The 27,478-nt window shown below is 49.1% G+C and overlaps 1 protein-coding gene across 4 annotated transcripts in view; it reads left to right on the top strand.

The window, feature by feature from the left end:
- Positions 1-27,478, top strand: part of RUBCN (rubicon autophagy regulator) — a 438,544-nt gene that overhangs the window by 272,545 nt on the left and 138,521 nt on the right. The gene's annotated exons all lie outside the window — the stretch shown is intronic.

Here is a 27,478-nt window from a genome sequence, read left to right as displayed (position 1 = left end):
GACTCTTTTGCTGCTTTTAAAATTCCAGCCCTCGGGGCGGTGCTTTAAATGGGAAAGGGGAGTGCAGGTACCACTAGGCTTCGAAGCCGGACATTCCGGCGCGCGGCCTAGGGCACAGGCCCCTCTCAGGCGGCGGCCCGTGTGGTTTGCAGGGAATGCCCAGTGAGATTAAATGGTCTGCCTACGAGTATCCGAGACCCGTTCGCGCACGCTTCCGGTTTATTGTTCTGCATCGTGCAGAGAAAGTTAGAATATCTATTTAAATTGGACTTTCCCTTTTGCCTATCAAACTAGCAGATGATATAGCTGTAAACTAAGCTTCAGAAGGGGAGTTTTATTATTGCTCGCTTTCATTGACTAATAAGAGATGCGGTAGGGAACAATTACCCAAACGTTTACATATTAGAATAGGCACTGCTATTTACAAACCTCTTAAAGTCATTTCCCAGCTGTTCTAAAACAATCCCTGCTCCATGAAATGCCGCCGATGGTAGCCGGTGAGCGGAGTAGACGCACGTTTGCCCCTCCTTTTGTTCTGCAGGGTGGGGGGACGGACATTTTAGGCATTGCATTTCTTGGAGAGAGAGGGGGCAGAGGGCGCTGCTTTTCCCAGCAAAGGCTACAGGAACCTAGTCCTTTAAGTTGCGATGTAGTGAAATGAAAAGCTTTCCTTTTCACCTCACAACAGGGTTCAGGCATTGATGAGTGCAGGTACTGAGCAAGGTGCTTCAGTCATGCTAAAAGACTGTGGGGGTGGGGAGGTGGGCTGCAGAGAATGCTGAATGCACCCTTCCACCCCCCTCTGGCCCTGCACAGGTCAGTGATGTGGCCGCGCACAGAAAGGCAGGTTGACCATTAACCCAATATGTAACTGGGTTCGTTGATCCTCCGCCTTGAGGCCCTGGGCATGGCGCTTTCTTCCCTTGGCTGACTCTGGGAGCATTGTATGGCAATGGCAACATTGCTTGTTTACACGCTCGACTCGTGGGCAATGGCTGAAGAACCATCTTCCCGTGGGTTGTAATCAATGTTTCTGTAAGGCTAAACCTCCCTATCTCCACTGCTGGTGCCTGGCAAAAGAAGACACAGATTTCTCACTTTATCAAAAACAAGCAGAACACGCCTGGTAGAGGGCTTGCGAACCAAGGTCTCTGTGCATTCAAATGACCCAGGCCCTGGGTCGCATGAAATGCGGGACGATGGAGGGTCTGGGAGGATAGGCGCGGGGTGGGGGAAAACGGCACGAAAGCGTAGGGAGGGGCGTCCGAACGGCGCCACAAGAAACAAAAGCCCAAGAAGGGCAGGACACAGCACCTGGGAAGGTGCAAAATATAACAGCAAGGGGTCAGGGGGGGTAACCCGGCCGCCCCCAAGAAGGAACAAAAGGCCGGGGGGGGGGGGGTTAAGTGAGCCAAGAAAAGGAGAGGTGGCACAAAACCAGGTAGGCTCTTAGTGCCTGGATAAGGGGAAGGAAAAACGTTTGCTCTCGCGGGCTCACGCATTTTTCTACCTCTGATTTCGTTCTAAACGCAGTGGCTACGAGTCGCCCAACGGTGCCGGAGCAGGAGCGACCCAGAAGTACCAGCTGTGAACGATCAAAGGACTTTCGCCGTGGTCAAACGAGAAGCGTGGCTGACAGAATTCAGACAAGAAAGATGGCGGAAGGAAGAGCAAAAAGGGTCCAAGAATTCACCAGAATGGGCGAGAAAGGCAGAGCAGGGAGTATGGGGCACAATGGGTGCTGGAGAGAATGCAGAAAGAAGAAAGGGCGAATGCAACGTCACCTCTGCTGTTCATAGAGCCCAGCAGCAGCGAAGGAGAAGACAAGGTACCGCAAGGACAGAAAAGGGGAAGAGCGGAGTCGAAGACACCAGAGGAACAGACGGGCACCGACCAAGAGAAAGAAAAAAGATAAAAAGAAAGGTACTGTGAATAATAATGTGGGGAATAAAATCGTAAAAATGTTAAATTGCGTCACGGTTTCGGGTAAGTCGCCCAGAACCAATGGAAAGAAGAGCAGACGGGGGAAGGGATCCAGGGAGGAGCAGCAGGGGGAGTTCCTCAACTAAAGGAAGCAGTGATGATGAAGAAAGGGATCATCTAAGGGCTTGGGTGAAATGGAGAGGAGTGGTGAGCAGGGAAAAACAGAGGGGGAGGGGGGACTGGGGCAGAACCCAGGGAAACCCCGGTCCCGGTACCACAAGGGGCACCAGTAGAACCCAGGGGCACCGCGGTCCCGGGACCACAAGGGGCACCAGTAGTCCCGGTGCCGCAAGGGGCACCAATAATCCCGGCACCACAAGGTGCACCGGCAGGGCCAAACATAGTGGCAGGGGACACACCGCTGGGGGCAGCACCGCCGGTGGCAGCGGCAGAAAATGGGGGGGGGCACTCATGACGAAATATGGCAGGCCAACCATGGGTAAATACGCACAAGGCAGGTCAATGAAAGCGATGGCTTGGTACATAAATGACAAAGTAAAGGAAAAAATATGGAGGAAGAAATTGATCGATATCTTTACATTGTTAGATTGTCAAAAGAGGGGGATGAATGTGGCCCTAGAGGACATGAAGGAGGATGAGAAAAGTTTACTAAAAAAGGGGCCAGTAGTAAGGAATTTCGACAACTGGATGTCGGCCTTCACCATAATGTCTAAAATTATATTACAAAAATTCCTGGAAGACGGGGTAGCATTAGTGGCGTATCAGCAGAGGGTGCTGAAGGTACACGCGGCGTTTGGGGGGTGACGCATGGCTGGAGTATGATCACGAGTCCAGAAAGGAGATGGACTGCTTTCCGGATATGGGTTGGGACGAAGAAAAGTTGAATCTCTACATATTTAATGTGCTAAAGGAGAAATGGGATTCCAAGGAGCGGAGCACAGGGGGACAGCAGAGAAGGCAGAATGATTACAAAGCGGATTATAGATACAATAGCAGAAAGTACGAATCCAGCTATGACAGAAATAGAGACCAGAGTTTTCGGAGCAGAAATTATGGGTCACAGAAAGGGTGGCAGCCTGCCCCCGACAACACAGGGGGGGGCAGTGGGAGCATGGGGACAACACGAGCAGAACCAGGACAATATAGGAGTTTTGAAAAGGGGGTACCGTGTAGCTGGGGATGGAAGTGCAAGTTCAGCCACAAGTGCGAGAGATGTAAGGGTGACACAGCAGCTCCAAGTGCACAAGGGGCACAGCTCCAAGTGGCAGAAGCGATGAAACGCGGAAATAAGAACTGGACGGGAATGGGGTCACGCCGGTAAAAATCAAGAGGATCGAAAGGTGGCTCCAGAAATACCCAGACCAAGAAACGGCAGACCAGATCAGACAAGGCTTTAGAGAAGGTTTTAACATCCCGTTTACCAGGCAGGGAGCGCAAGACATTCCTAGGAATCTAAAGTCGGCAACCGAAAACAGAGATATAGTGACCAGTAAGATCAGGAAAGAGGTAGAACTGGGGAGGGTGGAGGGCCCCTTTACGGCCTTACCATTCGAAGAATTTATATGCTCTACACTAGGGCTGATGCCAAAAAAGGAAGTAGGGGAATACAGGCTGATACACCACCTATCCCAGCCCCCGGGGGCCTCAGTGAACTACGGCATCGCCCGGAGCGAGGCTACAGTATCATATTCAGACTTTGAGGAGGCAGTAGAACTGGTCGGAAAGTGGGAAAAGGGGCATGGATGGCGAAAGCAGACATTAAATCGGCATTCCGCCTGTTGCCAGGCAACAGCAGATCGCAAAGATGGTTATTATGTATGTATTGGGAGGGGGAATACTTCGTCGACAAATGCCTCCCGATGGGGTGCGCCATCTCATGCGCATATTTTGAGAGGGTAAGTGCATTTTTGCAATGGACAGTAACAGTAGAGATGAGGGAGTCCATGATGGTACATTACCTGGATGATTTTTTATTCGTTGGGCCCAAAGGTTCAGAGCTATGCAGGGCAACCCTGGATAAATTCATGGAAATAACAAGCAAGTGGGGTTTTCCTCTGGCGGTGGAGAAAACGATGGGCCTAACGCAGATTATCCAATTCCTAGGAATAGAAATTGACTCAAACAAAGGAAGGTGTCGGATCCCGGAGGACAAGGTGACGGATCTGCTGAGGACAATAAAGTAACTACGAGGGAAAAACAAAGCGACGCTGAGAGAATTGCAAGTGCTGGCAGGAAAGCTGAACTTCACAGGAAGAGTAATACCATAGGGGAGGGTGTTCCAGAGAAGTATTGAGCTGAAAACAAGAGGTGCTACCAAGTCCGGCTAGGGGGATGAATCAAGAGAGATCTGGAAGTTTGGGCAGAATTTCTGAAATGCTTCAATGGGTCGGTGATATGGCGCTCACCGGTGAACGAAGAAGGTAAAAGGGTGTTGTTCACTGATGCAGCAGGTGGCCTTGGATTTGGCGCAATACTGGGGAAAGAATGGTGTGCAGGCAAGTGGCCAAAAACATGGCAGGTGGCGGAATGGACAAAAAAAATAACGCTGCTGGAGCTCTTCCCGATATGGGTCGCGTTATGCGCATGGGGGGGAAGAGCTAGGAAACCAGGAGTAGGCAGTGTGGTCAGATAACATGGCGGTGGTGCACGTGTTAAACAAAGGAAGTGCGTCATGCACGATAGTGTTTGAATTAATGAGGGCAATCACACTGGAAAGCCTAAAAATGAATACATGCATAAAGGCGAGGCATATCACTGGGGAAGCAAATGTGGTGGCTGATGCAATCTCTCGCTTTCAGTGGGAGAAATTCAGGGAGCTGAGACCGCACGCCGACCAGGAAAGAACGCCCACACCACGGAAAGCATGGGGGTCCCGTTGGAGGCACTAGAAAGGAAAGCACGGTTGGCCACAAGGTCGACTCAAAAGAAGTGGGAGAAGAACGGAGAAAGGAAAGGGTTATCGACAAGCTGACCAGGAACGCCCTAACGTACAAAACGGGTAAGCAGTATGAAAAGAATGTAAAAGATGTGTTGGTGGAAACAGGTGTAAAAGAGGTGGAAAAAATTTAAACGGAAAAAATTTGTGAATTTCTCAAAGGGTCATTTGCCAAAGGGAAAAAGAAAAGCTGGGCAGCAGCGCACCTAGCGGCGGTGGCATATACCACAAAAGTAGCGGGCATACCGGACCCAACCGACAGCGCTAAAATAAAATACGCTATGAGAGGATGGGCGAAATTAGAGGGGAAGAAACCAGATAACAGAAGGCCGGTAAATTTTGGTAAATTGATAATTCTGTTAAAAGTACTGCGAGACGCGTGCAGCAGCACGCACAAAAACGTGCTGTTCAGGGCAGCATTTGCGCTAGCGTACTATGGGGCTTTCAGAGTAGGGGAACTGGTGGCCAGTAATACGGTGGCAGGAGACGGCCTGGCAAGGAAAGACATTAGTATGGGAAACAAGGGGATGTCTATAATGCTAAAGAAATCTAAAACAGACCAAACGGGGAAGGGGAGAGCAATAGATCTCAATTGCATCAGAGAGAAGGACCACTGTCCCAGATGCATCACCCAAGAATTCCTAGATCTGCGACCAGAGGTCGACGGACAGCTATTAATACACAGGGACGGCAGCGCACTCAGCAGGTACCAGTTTCAGGCAGTATTGAAACGGGTGGTGGCAAAAGCAGGATGGGATCCAGCCGAATTTGGAAAACACTCTTTCAGGATAGGAGCAGCGACCTCTGCATGGGCAGGGGGCCTGGGTGCAAAGGGGGTGAGAATAATTGGGGGATGGAAGTCGCAATGCTTTAAAAAAATACATAAGGGAGGAACTGATATAACACTTATCTTCCCCGTTTCCATAGAGGCCGGACCCTACAGATCGGCATGGATAGTGGGGCACTCTTTCGTGACCCGGGCAGGCAGGTGGCTGGAGGAGGAGAAGCAAGGACTACATTTCAGAAACACAATTACATCCTGGTGGGGCCTCCCGGGGATGCACTGGGAGGACATTCACGACAGGCTGTCGGACCTGATGGGTTTCAGGGACCCCCCCACCCCCCGAGTACCTAGTTATACATCTTGGAGGGAACGACCTGGTGAACACAAATAGGGTTAAATTACAAAGGAACATTTGCGAGTCGCTGCATAGCATAGCCCGCAGTTGGTGGAAAACCGAGATTTTTATGTCAGAAATAATACCAAGAAGGGTCTGGTATGGGGCACAGAAGAGGCACGCAATTGAAATAGCCAGAAAGAAACAAAATAAATCAGTAGAAAAGTACTGCAGGAGCACAGGGCTGCCCTTCATAAGACATGGCCTACACCGGAGCAAGCCGGACATGTTTCACCAGGATGGGGTACACCTATCAAGGAAAGGGATGGGGGTTTTTTCCGACAACATTTTTAGGGCACTCCAAGAACAAGGTTGTAGGTAGGGTGCTTCTGGGGGGGACCGGAGCGGGCGTAAGGAACACCCGCTCAGGTGTGGTGGCATGTGCCCAGGAACGAAGGCCCAGGGATGGGATAACAAGGACTCAGGAGGAGCCTTGGGCAACTTCGGGACTGGACACAAGGTGCCCAAAAGCATATGGCAGTGTATTTATTTTGTTGTTTTATTTTCTGTAAGAAAATAAAATGCCTACGGCCTACAACTTTTCCATACACATAAGTTGTCTGTGATTTATTGCTTAGGTAGGGATCTGGGAGGAGAACAAAGTGAACCCACACTACTCAGCCTATTGCTCTTCGTTTCATATCGTTTTCCCAGACCTCTTGAGTTTCCCTTTGGCATGCACAGAAATGTTATCTGGTCTTCTGAATTCGAGGTCTTGTAGTTTTTTCTTTATTTTGTATTCAGGAAAACTACAAGTACCAGAATTCCAAGAAAAAAGTGGCCTGGACGAATTTCTCACAGATGACAGGGGGAGCTTGACATCTCCAGTTTTCCAGCAGCAGAGTTTCCTGGACACAAGTTCAGTGAAACTATAGAAAGCTTCTAGACACATTGGCCACACTGCTAGGCCTGTGCCTGTACCATGGAAAGGAACCCGTTTCCAGAAGACCGAGAACGCAGGTCTGTGGTTCCAGCTCCAGAAAGCAACGTCTGCTGCATTTACCCATGTGATTATGGCTGCCTGACAAAGTGAACGTTAGTAACAGAAACACCCTTGTGCTGGGAGTTTATTCACAAAAAAAGAACTTACATATGTGAAAGCTCGTCTCAGGAGGATGGCTCAAGCAAGACGACACTGAGCAACACAGGTTCGAGCCCCGGGTCTGCGCTTAAAAACCTCCGGGTATTAACCAGTTATAAATAACCAATTATAATTACAACAACCGCAACAACAGCACACGAGGTCTGACATTGATTGATACTTGGACCAAAGCTCAGCACACAGTGTCAACCAAACGGTAGCTGCTAACAGGACATCACTTCTTTCACTATCCTATTCCTCTTCACCTTACTAACCCACCCCGCCTTCTCGTTTACAGATCCGCCTGGGGACCAATTCTATTGGTGACGGTGCGCGATAGAAATACCTTTAACATTAACAATAGGTCTCTACATAGCCGGGCAGTGTTCTAAGCGCAAAGACAAGAATGTAATCAATGCTCATGTCTTGGCGTGTACTATCGATAACCCGCAGTGTGCGAACCTGGCTCAGGAAGGGGTGCGCATGTTTGTTCTTAGGTTGTCTTTGTTGGGACAATGGTGGCTCTGCGCGGTCTGTAGCACAGATATATTCTGAGATTGATCCCGCTTTGCTTTTGCAGAGTGTGCTCATGCAGAAACGGCGACTTGGTCTCGGCAGTAGTCACATGGGGGCCTCCTTTTAACAGAAAATCGCTTTTCATCTGCTCCTGGCTTGGTTTTCTCATCATGATTAAGAATGTTATTTGTTTGGCTGTCATGGCAACTTTTTTCCCTACCTTGAGACTGGAGACAACGATGGAGGTGCTACTTTTCCTACTTTAAAACTGGAGAAAACTGCAGGTAGTGGACGCTCCTTTAATATCCGTACTTGGTCCAGCTGGTGGGGATGCCGTGCTGGTTTGTACTTGGCCCCACTGGTGGGGATGCCGTGCTGGCTTGTAGTTGGCCCCACTGGTGGGGATGCCGTGCTGACTTGTACTTGGCCCCACTGGTGGGGATGCTGTGCCATGCTGGTTTGTACTTGGCCCCACTGGTGGGGATGCCATGCTGGCTTGTACTTGGCCCCACTGGTGGGGATGCTGTGCCATGCTGGTTTGTACTTGGCCCCACTGGTGGGGATGCCGTGCTGGTTTGTACTTGGCCCCACTGGTGGGGATGCCTTGCTGGTTTGTACTTGGCCCCACTGGTGGGGATGCCGTGCCATGCTGGTTTGTACTTGGCGCCACTGGTGGGGATGCTTTGCCGTGCTGGTTTGTACTTGGCCCCAGTGGTGGGGATGCTGTGCCGTGGTGGTTTGTACTTGGCCCCAGTGGTGGGGATGCTGTGCCGTGGTGGTTTGTACTTGGCCACAGTGGTGGGGATGCTGTGCCGTGGTGGTTTGTACTTGGCCCCACTGGTGGGGATGCCATGCTGGTTTGTACTTGGCCCCAGTGGTGGGGATGCTGTGCCGTGGTGGTTTGTACTTGGCCCCAGTGGTGGGGATGCAGTGCCGTGGTGGTGTGTACTTGGCCCCACTGGTGGGAAGGCCGTGCTGGTTTGTACTTGGCCCCACTGGTGGGGATGCTGTGCCATGCTGGTTTGTACTTGGCCCCACTGGTGGGGATGCTGTGCCATGCTGGTTTGTACTTGGCCCCACTGGTGGGGATGCTGTGCCATGCTGGTTTGTACTTGGCCCCACTGGTGGGGATGCTGTGCCATGCTGGTTTGTACTTGGCCCCACTGGTGGGGATGCCGTGCCATGCTGGTTTGTACTTGGCCCTTATGGTGGGGATGCCGTGCTGGTTTGTACTTGGCCCTTATGGTGGGGATGCCGTGCTGGTTTGTACTTGGCCCCTCTGGTGGGAAGGCCGTGCTGGTTTGTATTTGGCCCCACTGGTGGGGATGCTGGGCTGGTTTGTACTTGGCCCCACTGGTGGGGATGCTGTGCCATGCTGGTTTGTACTTGGCCCCACTGGTGGGGATGCCGTGCTGGTTTGTACTTGGCCCCACTGGTGGGGATGCCTTGCTGGTTTGTACTTGGCCCCACTGGTGGGGATGCCGTGCCATGCTGGTTTGTACTTGGCGCCACTGGTGGGGATGCTTTGCCGTGCTGGTTTGTACTTGGCCCCAGTGGTGGGGATGCTGTGCCGTGGTGGTTTGTACTTGGCCCCAGTGGTGGGGATGCTGTGCCGTGGTGGTTTGTACTTGGCCACAGTGGTGGGGATGCTGTGCCGTGGTGGTTTGTACTTGGCCCCACTGGTGGGGATGCCATGCTGGTTTGTACTTGGCCCCAGTGGTGGGGATGCTGTGCCGTGGTGGTTTGTACTTGGCCCCAGTGGTGGGGATGCAGTGCCGTGGTGGTGTGTACTTGGCCCCACTGGTGGGAAGGCCGTGCTGGTTTGTACTTGGCCCCACTGGTGGGGATGCTGTGCCATGCTGGTTTGTACTTGGCCCCACTGGTGGGGATGCTGTGCCATGCTGGTTTGTACTTGGCCCCACTGGTGGGGATGCTGTGCCATGCTGGTTTGTACTTGGCCCCACTGGTGGGGATGCCGTGCCATGCTGGTTTGTACTTGGCCCTTATGGTGGGGATGCCGTGCTGGTTTGTACTTGGCCCTTATGGTGGGGATGCCGTGCTGGTTTGTACTTGGCCCCTCTGGTGGGAAGGCCGTGCTGGTTTGTATTTGGCCCCACTGGTGGGGATGCTGGGCTGGTTTGTACTTGGCCCCACTGGTGGGGATGCTGTGCCGTGCTGGTTTGTATTTGGCCCCACTGGTGGGGATCCCGTGCCGGTTTGTACTTGGCCCCTCTGGTGGGAAGGCCGTGCTGGTTTGTATTTGGCCCCACTGGTGGGGATGCTGGGCTGGTTTGTACTTGGCCCCACTGGTGGGGATGCCGTGCCGGTTTGTACTTGGCCCCTCTGGTGGGAAGGCCGTGCTGGTTTGTATTTGGCCCCACTGGTGGGGATGCCATGCCGGTTTGTACTTCTCCCCACTGGTGGGGATGCTGGGCTGTAGATTAGGAATGCAGGAGCTTGTGTGGTTCACATGCCGACGGGGCCAGTGGAGGCAGATAAGGTAGGGTATGCACTACTCCAAGCCCCAACACTATTTCAGCTTTCATCTGGTTTGGGGCTTTGCTCTGCACCTTGGATAGCAACCACTCGGCTTCCTGGGAGCAAGGGATTCTCAAGGACGTGGAGCGAGACAGGGTCTGCCAGGAGCAGCGTTCCCATCTCTCCGATTGGCAGCAGTCTGATGGCCACACGCTGTCCTAGCAGTTTTTGGAAAAGGGCAAGGACCAGCAGTGCTTCCTCACTTGCCCCATCGGTTTGGGCAACGTCTTCTGTGCTTCACAGCTTGTCCCCACACCCGGCGAGGTTCGGATTAAATCCCAGGGTTTATATGGGAGGTTGAGAGCCCGGGGAGTAGCCCCTTTCCCACTTACGGGAGGCGTTCTTTCAAACATTTGCTGGCCACCTACTCGCTGAGATGCAGCATCTTTCTTGGGTTTCTCTCGTGCTTTGATAAAGTGTGACTCGATACCCAGACAGTTTAAGGTAACCCTGTTCTGGTGAATAGGAGAATACACAGTCTGGCCAAACTCGATCAAGGTAGTGACTGAGCTGCAAGGCTTGGATGTTGGAGGATGTATGCCTTTACTTCCCGTTAACTCACTTCACTATACATTCACTGACTCACATTACTTTACTGCTCCTGTCTTTCACTTTGTCATTACAGGCCCCCACACCCTGCACACACTATTTTTAATTTGTATTAACTCCCCTGCTACCGCTTGTCCGCAACCCTAACCTTTAGCTAACCTTAACCACATGCATGGCCTGTGAAGTTGCAGATGAGGGAAAGGCACGGAGAAGAAGATGTCTGGCAAAGTGAAGGTAGACTCAGTACTTGGAGGGGAAGTTTTCTAGGTGAAGTAAAGCGGGTGGGGGGATAGGTACACACTTTGGTGAGCATGGGAGTGGCGAAGACTTCAGTTAGACACACAGACCACTGTTAGTAATTCAAGCTATGCAGAATGTATACCAATATAGCGATTAGGCTATGGCCAAACTCTTGCAATGAAAATCGTAGGTAATTCCAACTACTAAACCAATGCACATTCACCATGGGGTGCTCTTGCTAGAGAGCACCAACACTACTTTTTAGACAGTTCGATGGGATTCAAGTAAGAACACCAGTTCGAGACTGCTATGTATTAGACAGGATTTCTACAGTCTGGCTTGTGAACAGGGACAACCCTGGGAGCTGTAGTCGAACCAATAAAGGTAGCATGGAGAGTGGTCAAGGCTAAGTCTCAAGAGTGAGTGAGCCTGGTCAAGGGTCCAGAATGAGTCCACAAAACAAGTGATCAAGGATTACACTTAGACAGATAGTTATACAAATATTATGACTGTAGGGGAGTAATATCACACAAAACTCAAAATACATATACACAGCCCTTTTTAGCCAGTGCAATACATTCACACACATCCCCATCCCCCCCACAATACTGAAAGAGAAGGCAGTGGTTATGATTTGCAGTCTACAAAAGTACAACCCTATCTTTAGAAAGTCCAACCCTAAGTAGGCTGGGGTCTTGTGCCCTAAAAGTCCAGAAGTTTTGGGAGCTGGGAAAAATTTAGGAGGGTCTTGTGGATGGGAAAATGGTTCCAATAGTCAGAAAATGACGTATTCTATTGAATAAGAATATTCTCCGCTTTTGACAACAAGCTTTCCAAAGCCAAACGATTTTCACAAGTATTCTAACTCTTTTCAGATGGAGATAGGGGTGCAGGTAAGTATTGCTGTGACTCACCCCCCGTATTCCGGTTTCTCCTCAGTCTTGGCAGGTTGTTGAAGGGTCGTCGGACATCGGTTTTCCTGCTGTTGTTGGTTTCCGGTCCAACACAAAAAAAAACAGGAGTTCTGGGTGCAAGACGAAGTTCCGATCCGGTCCAGGAGGTGGTGCAACCTGTTCCAGTGGATGAATGCACTCCACACCGATGCAGCAATCATCTAGGCACTTGTCCAGATGTGGGAACACCGGTTTTGACCAAGGCATGGCGACAGGAGAGGACACAACTGTCGCGGTCAGAGTTGGCCTCCTATCTCGGGTCCCGCTGATACTGGAATGCTGGACATGTTGAGAGTCTGCAGAATTCCAAGTGTAAACATGGGCCAGTGATGGATTCAGATTAGGTAGTCCAGGCAGGAGCACGTTGGTTCACAGGGTGGTCCCGGGACACTTTGAACTGAAGGTGTACCTGAACAGGGTCTTATCTCCTGAAGCACTGATGAAGGGCTTCAGGAGATAAGACAAAGGAGTGGGTTTTTGCTGGAGGCAATGCTGTTTTGTTACAATGATCCCTGTGTCTTCAGCAGGATGCTCCTAAGTGCACATATAGCAGCAATAGCACACTGACCAGGTTCACCCAGCTCCTACACCTAGGCACAAACACATGCCACTGCTTTGCCCGAGAAAGCCATATATAGGCTTGTCTAGTATGGAATATCTGACCTTGAGAGGTCATGAATGCGGCCAAAGGGCAAGGTGGCCAAAGAGCAGGGAAAAATCTTGTGGCACAGCCATATTCCGACGTCCCGTCCCGAGGGGCCTAGCTCTGCTACCAAGCTCATGCCTGAGGGGGTGCCTACAGGCAGTGCAATCAGCAGTACCGGCCTCATGGCCGAAGGCCAATTGCCTACCATGCCCACACCTGCGGTGAAGGGAGAGTGGGGGGGGCGCAACGCAGATGCATCCAGGCCGACCCCAGGCCCATGTTGTCCAATGCACATGCGGAAGATACAGACAAAATGGCGGCGCACGCAGACAGGATGGCGCCCAGGACAGAAGCCCGCTAACATGGTGAATCGCAAAGGCGAGAGCCTGCGGCCAGGGCAGATTGCACTCCTATGACTCTGGTCACGTGGTCCATGTCCTACCCGACATTCTCGGGTCTGTCAAGTCACCAGGAAGGCATGCACTTGTAAGGAGGGAGCAGACAGCAGGCCTTTACTCCACCTCAGCCGGCGCCAGTGCAGGATCGCACCCAGCCCTCTTGCAAGGATTGTTTTTTTTTCTCTCAAAATCCTTGACCATCATGCGGTCCCCACAGATGGGGAACATCCTCAAGGGCATAATCCAGGAGACTCTGCCTCCCACACCGCCTCCACAGCCGGTGCCTGCACAGCGTTTACCTCCTCCACCTCTGTTGCCCATGCCATCGGTAGTTCCGGTAGCAGCACCTACACCCCCAGTGCCCGGGCCTTCTTCAACGGCAGAACAGACACCTGCAGACCCAGGGGCCCCTTCTAACACAGGTGACCCACATGACACCGACGAGGAGGAGCAGGACACGCCTTCCTCCGCTAGGGCATTCCATGACAGGATTGCCGGGTTTGCCGACTAACTGGGCATTCCGCAACCACAGAGGGATCCACCAGAGTTAGGGGTACTGGCCGAAGTGCTCACCATCAAAGCTGAATCCAGATCGGGCATAGCTTTACAGACTGACGTGGAGGGAGGCCCTTGCTAAAAAGGGATGGCTCAAGCCCCATTCCACTCAGCCAACAAACAAAAGGCTGGACACGAAGTTCAGGCAGGTGGAGGGAGACACTCTGCTCTTGTCAGTGCACCCCCAGCTACTGTCTTCAGTCATTGCCGTGGCATCAATGAATGCCAAGCCTCAGACATCCACCACGAGCACCGCAGCCTCAGCCTTGCTGGGCAAAGAGAATGCTCGAGGCCTAGGGGAAGGGCTACTTAAACGCGGGACTTCACCTAAAACAAGCCAACACCGACACCATCCTGGCAGCGACCTAACCAACGGCCGTGGAGAGAGATAGTAGACTTCTTTCCTGATATCCCTGCTGATAAACAAGCCTCTTTCAATGCGGGCCTTGCAGAAGCAAAACCTGTAGCATAGGACATCGTGGCGTCCACGGTGGCGCACGTAGATACTGCGAGCGGAGCTATCTTTGTGGCAACTGACATGAGAAGCACGGCCTGGGCCAAGGCAACTAGATTCAATCCTGATGTCCAGGACAGGATCCTAGACCTACCCTTCGAAGGAAGCGATTTGTTCCACTCCTCCACAGACAAGGAACTCTATAAGAAGAAGAGCAGCTCACAGACAGCCAAGTCCCTGGCCATTCTCAAGCCAGCAGTTAAGACCTTCTCACGGGGCCACTCTTGCTCAGACAGAGGCCGATCCTTTGGCGGCTTTCGGGGCTTCCAGGACTGCCGGTACAGGCAACCGGACAGGTCACCCAGCCTGCACAGGCGTAAACGCCAGAAGTCTTCGCCCAAGGTTTTTTTTCAGTTCCCCTCTGTCAGATCCAAAAAAGCAATGACTGCTCTTCTCATGTTCACAGCACCCCAGTCGGGGGCCGGCTGGCCCTGCACAGTCAAGCTTGGTGTTCACTTTTCGCGGACTCATGGGTGATTTCAATGGTATCCTCTGGCTTCCGATTCCCCCTGCCATCCCCTCCTCCTGTCCCCACCCACCCTCTTGGCAGAGATTTGTTCCCTGCTGGAGAGTGAGGTGGTGGAGGAAGAGCCTCTCCTCAGCAGAGGCTGGGCTTTTACTGCTGCATCTTTGCCATTCAAAAGAAGAACCAGGCCGTCCTGCGTGTGGTCCTAGATCTTTTCTTCCTCTATTTATACCTATCCCTGCAGAAGTAAAAAATGGTGACATTAGCGCTTATAGCGGACACGCTGTGTGGGGGGGCTGGACGTGCTCCCTGGATCTGAAAGACGCATATTTGCATGTCCCCATTAATGTTCCCTCTAATTATTTTTCTCTATGTGCGGAACCGGTTGGCTGTTGTGCGCACATTATTTTCCATGTGCGCAACTGACTAATGAGGGAAGCCAGTTTGTGAGCTACTGTCGCAGAAGAGAGTTTGCAAAGGAATATCCCCTTCCCAGCCACTGCAATTCTTTAAAAATCTTACAATACTTTTTCCACACACATGTGCTAAAATAAAATGTGTCCTTATACAGAAGACTCATCAACCAGTCCAAGACTTCAGTATCTGCCACAGTACCTTGCAAACATACTTCCGCACAGAGAAAAATGTCAGCCTCTTTACGAGTCTGGCGGTAAGTGGTAAAGTTGGCGGTAACTCCATTGCTGCCAACTTTACCTGGAAATCCTGGAGCTAAATCCTCCAACTCCATGCCGAAATTGTCAGAATTTTGGCTGCGGTAATCCCACCAAAAAGCCACATGTATTCCAATGGACTCAATATGAATGGGGAATTACACCGCCACCACCAGTTGTAATCTGGTGGAAATTCCTCCAGACCAAGTGGCAGTGACCGTAATTAGTTTGGCCGGTATTGTGGCGGATTTACACCGGGATACCGGCCCAAGACTTAATGAGGCCCTGTATGTTTTATGCCACTGGAAAAATCACTATTTGTATTACAAAACACAAATATCTCTTAGTTGTGTTCCCAGATATTGCGCACAAACAATGTTTATTCTTAAAGAAATGTTTCTTTGTATTCTGATTTTTCAAAAAAGGGAATTTTATTCTTGATGCGATAATCTTGTGGCCAGTCGACACAAGGGTTCTTTATCAAGGCTGGTGCGTTATTGTTCCTTGACCGTTAGGTAGGTTGGCTCATGGTGGTGGGTTGGGGTAGGTGGCTTCCACTCCTTGAATAGGCTGGCTTGTCAGCCTGTTACTGCTGTGAACAAAGACCCTGCTGGTTGTGGCCCTCAAATATCTCTTGTCATAACTGATGTGGCTGTCAAGAAACTCACACAGAATACATTTGCCGATGGATTAATGGCAATTAAAAGCAATGTGTCAAAAACATGCTAAAGGAGTTCAAGTTCCACTTTAATGAAGTAATTCAAGGGCCAGGAGAACATGCTTCTAATAATTTGTGCACGGATGATAATTGCATCAGAATAACTTCACCTTAGAATATGATGATCCAAAATTCCTGTGCCTCTGCTTACTATCCACATTGTTCTCCTGTGGGTAGCGATAACACCAGCCTTAGAAATAAGAGACATATGCACCATCCATTTTTACTCTCTAAAAAAGGAAAATGTTCCTAAGAAAAATAGAAAAACAATGAACATATTATTGCTTCAACCCACAAAGCTCCACTGATATTTTTTCGAATTAGTGACCAGCAGAGCATTGGCCTAGGAATGAAGGAACTCTAATAATATTAATGCCCGATCTCAAAGGGAATTTTATGGGGAAAGAACATCTTTTAATAAGCAAAAAGTATCCCTATTGGCAGAGCTAACTACTTTTTTACTCCAAGTAGGGAGAAAAATCTGATTAGAGCCCTGCTTGTCCCCCTGACCTAGAGAGTGAAATGACAGGGCACATAATAAAGTGTATAGTTTTGCCCACCCTTCCGCACCACAGCCTAGATAACATTAAACAAGAGCCTTACCAAGATTTATTATGGAGCCATGTTGAAGAAAACCACACATATATGCCTTTTAAGTTAACTGCATCAATACATCAGAGATGCAAATGATTTAGTGCCGCCTTCTACAACTATGGATCCCTCCTCTGTAATTATTTGTGATCAGTTAAATAAGATGCAGGGAGATTCTAGAGACTGCACACACAGAACATATGGTTATATTGAAAAGCCCTCAACAGTGTAGCATAGACAGAAAAAGAAGGTGCTGTTGTCCAGATGGGTACTAGAATTTCCTATCCTTTAGCAAACAGGCAATATATTTCCTTCAGTGTACTGCCGAAACGTCTGACTTGGTCTTTGAAATGTGCTGCTTTGTTCATCACCTGCAAGGAGTGATGCTACCACCTATACCCTTCCCTGCCCCTGTGCTTGCCTCCAATACAAGTTGATAGAGCACTGTAAAAAGTGAGGGTTTGTGGCAGTAAACACTCACTAGGATATTTGCAGACCCACAATGCTTTAGTTTTTTTTGTTTTATTCGTATTTATATAGCGCACAACAGCCCGAGGACATCGTGGCACTTGTTACAGTACAAAGCTTAGTTACTTAGTTACATGGTCATTAGCAATATATATACAGGTTGCAATATAGTTACATAGTCATTAGCAGTATATATACAGGTTACAATATAGTTATATTACATTTGTGTTATATTACAATATACATGGCAGAAGTGGAGGAGGCAGTCCTCCACTTGCCAGTTGAGGAGAGTGGCCTTGAGGTTGTTGCGGAAGACAGAGATGGAAGTTTCAGCTCTAAGGGTGGTAGGGAGTGAGTTCCAGAGTTTCGGTGCAATATAGGAGAAGCCTAGACCTCCCGCTGTGGCTCTTTATGCGTGGTATGTGTAGCTGGTTGGTATACTGAGCTCTGGTGGGGCGAGTGGATGTGGTCCTTGATATTGCTTCAGATAGGTATGCTGGAGCGGTTTTGTTGATGCACTTGTGAGTGATGGTGAGGATTTTCAGAGTAATACGGTCTTTGACCTGGAGCCACCGTGCTTCACGTCTGGCGTGGGATATATGGTCTCTTCTAGGGATGCTCATGGTGGCTCTGAGGGCATTGTTTTGTGTGGTTTGCAGTCTGTGAATGTTTTTGGCGTTGCAATAATCGAGTTTGGCTCCTATAGTTGCTCTAGCTATGGCCAAGCGGTTGGGGGTGGATAAGTAGGGTTTAATGGCGGTTACCAGACATTTGGTCGAAAAAAAAGGTCGACAGGACAAATGGTCGACACCATTTGGTCGAAAACCAAATGGTCGATTATTTCTTTTTGTGTATTTTCACTTTATTTATTTTTTTATTTTTTGGGGGGGGTCCCCCAAAAATTCGACCATTTGGCTTTCGACCAAATGGTGTCGACCATTTGTCCTGTCGACCTTTTTTTTTCGACCAAATGTCCGGACACCTTTAATGGCATTGATGAGTTTTGTGCTGAACACTGATGCAGAGGCTATGGCGCTGACTTGTTTGTTCATCGATAGATTTGCATCAATGTGAACACCTAGAGTCTTGACAGAGGATGATACGGAGATGGTTGAGTTATCTATGTTGAAGTTGTTGTATTGGGGGCTTCTCCCCATTAAGATAGAGGCCGTTGATTGCCATCCAAGCTTGGATAGTGGCATAGATGTTGTGAAGGGCCGTGGCGTCTTGGTGATAGAGTCCATAGGTAAAAGTACTTGAGTGTCGTCTGCATAGTTTGTATATGCAACACCCATGGAGTCAAGTAGGTTGAAGAGGGGTTTTGTGAAGCGGTTATAGAGGGTGGGGCTGTACAAGATCCTTGGGGGACACCGCAGTTTACAGTGGTAGGATCTGCGTTAGCTGTGTCGGAGTAGACCTTCATGGCTCTTCCTTCAAGGAAGGATGTGATCCAGGATGCTGCTTGATTAGAGAAATGGGCTGCATGGGTGAGGTGGGTGGTGAGTGTTTGGTGATCTACCAGGTCAAAAGCAGCTGATAGATCGAGGAGGAGGAGCAAGGCAGGTTTGCCTTTGTCCATGATCTGTGAGATTTGATTTTTTAGGTCTAATAAGGCGGATTCTGTTCCATGCCCGACACGGAAGCCAGATTGTCTTTGCAAGCAAGATATATTTAAATGCTTCAACACATGATGTGCATTTTAAGAATGTCATGACTCTGCATGTACACAATTCTTTTGCAGTGCATACACAATTGTTTGCAACATACTCCACCCTTAAATCATTGTGTAGGATTGCACAAGTGCCCAGTGAAACTGTTATTCCATAGAAGCAAGTTACCATATCAAGTTACCATATAATGTGTGAAGGTCCATACCCAAAGGAACTCTGAACACTTGGAAATGATGCAGATTGTGTGAAAAGCATTCTCCTGTCTGAATATCCAGTGCCCTGATACTATGGATGAGTAATCCCAGGCATAGTCCATACACATTATCCCTTGTGGGCTAAGTAAATGATATTGCAATGTTGCTCTCTACTTATAGGGTAATGTTAGTAATGCTAAAGTAGGAGACGCTGAACATCACATTTGTCTTTTCAAATTCTTTAGAGGGCAAATTAATATTTGAGTTTCATAATGCGCTAACTTACAAGTGGGCCGCCTCAAAGCACTTGCGTGACATATGTACAAAGAAAAGGAAGTATAGGATTTGGTTACACATCCAAGTAGCCTGCTTACTTACAGTCAGTATCCGATATTTGAGCTGGTAGTTTGATCATATAGTGTGGGTGACGCTTTTGGTAAGGCACAATGAGTAACAGAAATTCTGGCCCGTGAATGTTATTCATATTACAACAAACATAAAACAAGTGGATGTAGGTACATGTCTGCAAACCTTTCACAGAGCCAAGAGAGGAAGAGTCAAGGTTGTCCGGTAGTATCTTAATGTACTCTCGGCCAGAAGTTAGTCATATGGTGAAAGTGTGGTAGAGTCAGGTTTAGGAGTCATGGGTGGGGAGGGAACATTTTTGGTTAATGTGTGCAGTCATATCTTGGTTAGATTCTTCTGTCCATGGAGCCAGTTTTTCATATTAGTTTTAACTTCTTGTGTTGTATTTTGCTGTTAGGAATTTTAGGTGCATATTAGTGTAATGCAAATTAGCAGAATATCAAGAATAGTTGCTTATTTTAAGAGAAAGAAAATGTCAGTTAATTGCTGTGTCTTGTGCCTTATTAAATCTTCTTTAATAGGTGATAACTTTCTGTGTGCGCTGCTAAAAATCTTCTGAGCAGCACCCAGAAGGAAGCTGGGCATGCGCACATGCGCACAGCTTGGAGGCAACATTGGTCCCCATAGTGCAGCACCATCGATCCTTTCTCAGGTTCCGGGTCACAGGGTTGCACTTTCACTACAAGGTGCTGCCGTTCGGCTTGAGCTCAGCGCCCAGGGTATTCATAAGACTGAACACGGTGGCAGCATTGCTCAGATCAGAGGGCCTCTATGTGTATCTGTACCTCCACAACAGGTTGGTCAGAGGAGTCCCTGGAGCAGGTCAGGTACTCAACCACCAGACTCATGCCTACACTCTACGAAATGGGTTTTCAATAAACTTCAAGAAGTCACAGCTCTGCCCTACACAAACTCTGGTGTTTCTGGGGCTGCTTTGGGACACTTAAAAGCAGAGGGTGTTCCTCACGGGGGACAAGGTGGCTGCGATCAAAGCTTCCGTTGATCACTTCCTCAGCAGAACAGCAACTACAGCTTGGTGGTACCAGCACCTGCTAGGAGTACTGGCGGCATGCCCCCTGGCTATCCCTTACACCAGGCTGTGAATGGGGAGGCTGCAGCTTCACTTTTCGGCATCCTGGGAATCGGGAGTCAGTCATCAGGGAGCCCCGGCCACGATACCTGCGTTCCTACAGCAGGACCTCATGTGGTGGAGGCAGGAAGTGAACCTCATGGTGGGCAGACCATTTAGCCCACCTCCGACAGACCATACTAGGACTACGGACTCCTCCCTCGAGGGGTGGGTTGCTACCCTGGGGGCTCATTTAGTACATGGTCTCTGGCCCAGGACCGACCAGCAAAACCACAATTGCTGGAAATGATGGCCATTTGGCTCGCACTCAAGGCATTCCTGCCCTTAATCAGGAGCAGTACGGTTTGCATTTGGACAGACAACTCTACCTGCATGTATTACATAATCAAGCAGGGGGGCACCAGATCCCATCCCCCCTATGCAGACTGGCCCTCAGCATCTGGGATTGGGCAATCAAGCAGGACATCTGGATCTCAGTGGTCCATCTGCTGGGAGAATCGAACCTCAAGCCGGACCGACTCAGTCGGGTTGGGCTGCAACAATTGCGAGTGGCAGCTGAACATGAGTCTTTCAGATTTTCAGCTGGTGGAGTCACCCTACCGTAGACCTGTTTGTGACGGAGAGCAACCACACTTGTTAGCAGTTTGCCTCATGGGGTGGGGGGGGACGGGGCGCAGCTCCAGATCCCCTGGGATGGGATGTGGGCGTATGCTTTTCCTCCTACCCTGCTCATCCACAAGGTTTGCAAGATCAGACAATCCCGGTGGCCGCGTCTCATCCTCCTAACGCTGCAGTGGCTGGCCAGGCCTTGGTTCTCTGACCTGCAGCAGCTGTCTGCCCAACCAGACGTCCCTCTCCCGCTCAGGAGGGCCTACGCCTGGTGCAGCAGGGGGGTAATGGGGGTGGGGGGGGATTCACCCTTGCCCGGAGAGGCTAGCCCTAGCAGCCTGGAACTTGGGCAGGTGACTCTGCAACATCTCCAACTTTCCCCAAGACAACCTAGAAACATGGCTGCACGATGCTGCAGGTCCATCTCTTACCCTAGCCATACCTGATAACTACACCATCCTTAGAGCAGATAGACCGAACGCTCGAGGTGGCGGCGTAGCTATCGTCTTTAAGTCCACGCTTGACATCAGACTATCCTCTGCTCCCCCACTCAAATCCTGTGAACACATTACAGTCAAATTTCAAACCTCCCCTAAAAGTACTATTACGCTGCACTTAATTTACCGACCCCCGGGCCCTCCTGGCTCATTTGAGGAAGACATCACTTCACTAGTTGCTGAAAGTTCCAAACCATCAGCACAATTGATTATACTCGGAGACTTTAACCTTGGGTTTAACGACCCCCTAGACACCTCAGCCACTGCCCTGGCCTTGGCATTAGAGGAGCATGGCCTCCAACAACTTTGCTCCAAACCCACCCACTCGAAAGGCAGAATCCTTGACTGGATAACTACCCTTAACTGCAACATTACTACGAAAGATCCCACACAACTTATCTGGACTGACCACCACCTCCTCCCGTTTGACATTCTTACCAGCAACTCAGCACATAAAAGGCCTATCATGGCACCTGCCTGCCCTACTAGGAAAAAGAGCAATATCACAGCGGAAGCCCTAATACCTCTGGTGATCCCTACTTTAAACGCACTACCCGCCACAACGGACTTGAACCAACTGGTCAACGCCTACAATGAGTCCATGGCCAAAGCCATTGACATCATTGCCCCACTGAAACTGCGCAAAGGATTACCCAAAGCGCACCTGAACACATGGTTCACCCCGGAGCTCAAAACCCTGCGTCAACAAAAAAACAAACTTGAAGCACTCTGGAAATTAGTGCCTTCTATAAATAACAGAACCAATCTCACCAACATCTCCACCCTCTACAAAAATGAGATTATACGGGCCAAGAAAGAATCTCTCAATACTAGGATCTCCCAGGCAAGCTCCAGTACTAAGGAGCTCTTTAACATACTAAAGGAATTAGAAAACCCCATTACCCCCACTGACTCTTGCACTAAGGATAAACCCTGGTGCACAGGGATCCAGAATGCCCTTGCTAACAAAATCTCAGGGCTCCAAACTAAAATCAACAACAAACGACAACAACTCACTCTCGATCCCACCTCCTTCCCCACGCCCCCTCCACCTACTGCCACTAATTCAGGCTTCACCTTCAAAAAGGTATCCATATTGGAGGTTCAGAAAATTATAGCATCCCTTAAACCATCGAATTGCAAGGGGGACAGCTGCCCCGCACAGATCATAAAAGATGCAGCTAGGGATCTCTCCCCATTTATCACCAAATTAATAAACCTGTCCTTCGCCAACAACATGGTCCCCAGCAATCTGAAACAGTCCTGGGTCCTACCGCTACTAAAAAAAACTACTCTCAACCCTGACATCCCCACGAACTACAGACCCATTACCACCGTCCCATTCCTACTAAAAATCTTGGATAGAGTGGCCTATTTACAAATCCAGGACTACCTTGAGGCCAATCACCTACTAGGAACTCGCCAATCTGGCTTTCGACCACAACACGGGACAGAAATGGCCCTTGTTGATCTCAAATGCCAGATAGACGAACTCAAAGACAAAAACAAGGCTGCCATCCTTCTACTCCTTGACCTCTCCGCTGCCTTCGACCTGGTCGACCATAAAATCCTGTGCAACCATTTATCTCTGGCAGCACACTTCTCCCACTCTGCAGTCACATGGATCCAATCCTTCCTGGACAACAGAACCATGCGGGTCTTCTCCCCCCTAGCAGCGGCTGACCCCATCCCCATCACCTGCGGTGTCCCACAAGGATCCTGTGTCTCACCTACCCTTTACAATATTTTCACCAAGCCCTTATTCGACAAGCTGGACAATCTGGGTGTCACCTATACTAACTACGCAGATGACACCCAGATACTCCTCACCTTATCAGGCAACTACAACAAGGACGCCAAATGGATCAACAAAGTCTTTTCCATCATTCAGGCATGGATGGCCACACATGGCCTATGCCTGAATGATGACAAGACTGAATTGCTTCTTGTCGGCTCACCGAACACTATCAGTAAACTCTGTCCCGGCTACACTAGCTTCACTATTGACGGTAACACCATACCCATTGCCAAGAGCGTAAAAACCCTCGGTTTCTACCTAGACACGAACATCAACCTAGCTAAACAAATCAACATGACCGCCTCAGCCACTGCCTACACCGGTAAACTTATCAGGGCCTGCAGACCACTGATCTCCCCTAGCAACTGTCTCATCCTAGCCAGAGCACTCATTCAATCTAAACTGGATTACTGTAATAGCCTCTATGTAGGTGCCAACAAAACAGTAATCAATAAATTGCAAGTTTTACAAAATAACGCATTCCGTGCCGCCCTCAATATTCCTAGAAGGGAACACATCTCCGCCACCAGAACTGCCTGCAAATGGTTGTCCATCCAACAGAAAATTGATTTGAAAACCATATGCCTTACTTACAAAGCCCTCAATCATCTTGCCCCACCCTACCTCTCGAACAAATTTACACTTAGACAGAACACCAGAACCACCAGATCGTCCAACTCATTACAACTAACAGTTCCCAAATACTCCCTCAAAAGAGCTGGAGGATCCAGCTTCCCAACCCTGGCATCACAACTCTGGAACTCCATCCCACTGGATATTAAATCCACACCTACCTTCCAACCCTTCAGAACCAAGGTCATTTCCTGGTTAACCAACAAATAACTGTCCTACCACACATGTATGCACTCCGAATGTCCAATTTTATGTATATTGTTTGAATACTATTATCTATGCCCTATCAATACTGTACTATTGTCTTTTACCTGTAACCTGATGTTCAAAGCGCATATATACCCCCGGGTCAAGAGCGCTATATAAATAAATAAACAAACAAACAAACAAACTATCCAGGGAGCCAGGAGCCTGGCTACTCAAAAGCAGTACAAGAGCAAATGGACGAGGTTCTGCTTCTGGTCCAAAGAAAATGGAGTGGATCCGCTATCCTGCACTCTGGACCAGGTGTTGTCTTTTTTGGCGTACTTAGCCAGATCAGGGGTCCAGGTAGACACCTGCAGGACATACATAGCAGCCATTGGTGCATGAATGAACTTGGACAGGTTCACTTTTTCCTCAGCTAATCCAGTGGTTGGGGGGGGGGGGGTTTAGGGGTAGGGGGGATTGACCATACTTTACCCGCCTGTCAGACACCCACACCCTGTCTGGAATCTTAACATTGTTCTTAGCGCCCTTTCACACAAGCCATTTGAGCCCATGGCCACAGTGGACATCAAATTGGTCATGTTCAAAACAATGCTACTGGTGGGGCTTCATGCAGCTGGCAGAGTTAACGAAATTCAGGCTCTACTGGCTTCCGAGCCCTACACTATCTTTCATCGGGACAAGGTCGTGCTGTGCACGCACCTCAAATTCCCGCCAAAAGTGGTCTCCTCTTTCCACATTAACGAAGAGATTGTGCTCTCCACTTTCTTTCCAAATCCCAAGGAAGACGCCGAGAAGGCTCTCCACTGTCTAGACGTCAGAAGAACTTTAAATGTCTATCTCAACAGGACCAAGGCCTTACGCAAGATTGCCTTATTTGTCACATTTGGAGGCTCAAGTGCTGGACAGCAAGCGTCCAAGGCCTTAATAGACAGATGGATGACTGCCGCCATACAGGAGGCATACAGGGCTCAGTGCAAGGAGTCTCCAAGGGGCATTCACGCTCACTCTGTAAGAGCCAAGGCAGCAGCGGCTGCCTTCCAACATCGCATCCCGTGGTTTTAATTAGCAGAGCTGCAACATCGGCCACTCCATTACATCCAAGCACTACTGCCTGGATACCAGCGCCAGGACTGACGCAGCATTTGGCCAGACTGTCCTTCATAATCTGTTTGCATAGAGTATCGAGCTCTCCTCCCAGGGCGTCTTCATCAGTTGTAGTCGCCCATACAGCATGGAGGAAAAAGGAGTAGGAAGTAGGAGTAATTAAGTGTTACTCATTGGAGTGACCAACGTACTCCTAGTCCATAGTCCCGTTTCCTCCATAAGTCCAACCATTCTTCCCCCTAAATAAGAGCAGCGAGGTTGAACAGTTCAATACAGCCGTTGTGTCAATGGGGACTAGGGAAAGTGTTCTTTTTCTGGTGAAAAATGCTTCCGTTCCCGTCCCTAGCGAGGGATGCCCATACATGATAGAGGAAAGGGGCTATAGACTAGGAGTACGTTAGTCACTCCGGTGAGTAACATTAGAGTATGTGGTACTCTAAAAGGCATAATGTAGTAAAATGAAAAAGTGTACTGAGCAAAGTTAAAAACCTGGGAGAACAATATCGGCTGCCACCAGCACATTGTGGACCCATTATGCAAGTAACAGAAATGTTACTTCAAAAGAGAAAGGGATACAAAGTACCATTTCTACACTTCACTGTCGGGGTGATTATTTGCAGCTTAAACCAAACCGAGAATTTCATAATGAACCATAGGGACAGATTAGAGGACCCTACACTAAAGGTCGTGGATGTCTTGTCAACGAGAATACTCGGAGCGTCCATGTTGTATTCAATACTGAAAGCAAGAGAAAAGGTGGATGAAGGTGTGGGGGGGGGGGCCTGGTTTAAGGATTTGGGGAGAGAGGTGACTCATGGTGAATGGCACTGTTGGTGCCTTGGCATTAAGGATTCAGGGGTATACTGTTGCACATGAGGGCCACGCATTTCTGGGGTGCGCTGAAGGGCGACCTCGCTAGGGTCCTATGATTGGCAGTAACAGACGTGGGCTGTGCTTGTGTTTGGTGTAGACAAGGATCTGTGTCGGCTGTCGCATGGGGGAGCATTTGCTCAAGCAGGGGATCCATACTTACCTGAACATAGATTGTGTGGCTATGGAATCCTGCACAGCATCAAATCCGGGATGGGTGGTGCTCCGGTTCGCAAGACTTGTTATGGAAAGGGCATCTTAGACACAGGGGTAAAGCGAACAAATTCAGGGCAGGCTGCAATTCCTTCGTGTAGGACAAGCCTCTTCTTTGCCGCTGTCCCGACTACCTACTTGCTGGGGCACTTGTGACCATTGAAATTCATGGATTTGCATTAACGCTTTACAAAAAATAATAATTTTAAATGTTGTCTGAACATTGCAAAACTAATAGAATCCTGAATGGAAAAAAGAAACACTAGTATACAGGGCAGTTATAAAAACAAATACTAGTTAAGAGAAGTATGTCACAGGGGTGATATGATAGACTTGGAAACCAGGTCTGGTTTCTAATCGGGCCGTCATTTTAATCTTCGTAATTATCTTGATGTTGTCTTTTTCAACCCTGGTGATTTAACCAATATGACTACAGATCTGTTAAGTAATTATGGCTTTCATTTTGTAAGTTTTAATCAGTCGTCGAAGTGAGCGGGAACGGTCGTGAGTGGTGTTCTACTACTTTTTTTTTTTTTCTTCAGTTAACCACCTCACTACTTTTTGCAACCATTTTCACTATTCCAGAACTGTTCTTTGTTAATTTCAAACACACTTCTCCATTTTACCAGCTGATATCAGTTACAGCTAAACTGAAATCAGTTTCAACTCAATTGGCTGTCAACCAGCATGACTGCAACCCTTGAAAAATGTGTTGCACGTTGCTCCTTTCCTTCTTAGTCTGTCACCCACCTGAGTCACAGTTCCACTACTTTTCTGGTACACCTCTATCACTGGTTTTAATGGCTGGGTGTTTGTGCTAATCAATTTGCGTTTGCTCTTGATAACTGCTGGACCCATATGCAGGCCACTTAGATTTGTTGTGTTGGGATGTGTGTGTCATGTCTTGCCACTCTTACCTTACCCATGAATTATTACGCCACATTTGGTCAAGTGTTGGCAATAAAAAGCTGGAGGTTTTTATTGTTGCAGACATGGTTAAGGAAGATGAACAATAATCGCATACCGTAATAATATAGTTCTTTTGGGCACCGGGTCCTGAGGTTACTCCCTCTGGCCCGTGCCGCCTTCTTTGTCCCACGACTTGTTTTGGTCACTGTACAGTGTGCTGTTTTCCCTTCTGTTGTTCTTCACCCTTTTTTTCTGGGGTGGGACGGATTGCGGAAAAGAAAGAGGAAGACGCTGAGTACACAGCGAACTCCCTATTGCTGTTTGGGTCCCCGTGCAGGGTCTACAAACAGTTTG

Source organism: Ambystoma mexicanum, chromosome 10 (assembly GCF_040938575.1).
Source record: "Ambystoma mexicanum isolate Mex_15411 chromosome 10, UKY_AmexF1_1, whole genome shotgun sequence".
Classification (NCBI taxonomy): domain Eukaryota; kingdom Metazoa; phylum Chordata; class Amphibia; order Caudata; family Ambystomatidae; genus Ambystoma; species Ambystoma mexicanum.
This window is presented reverse-complemented; position numbering and strand designations above follow the sequence as displayed.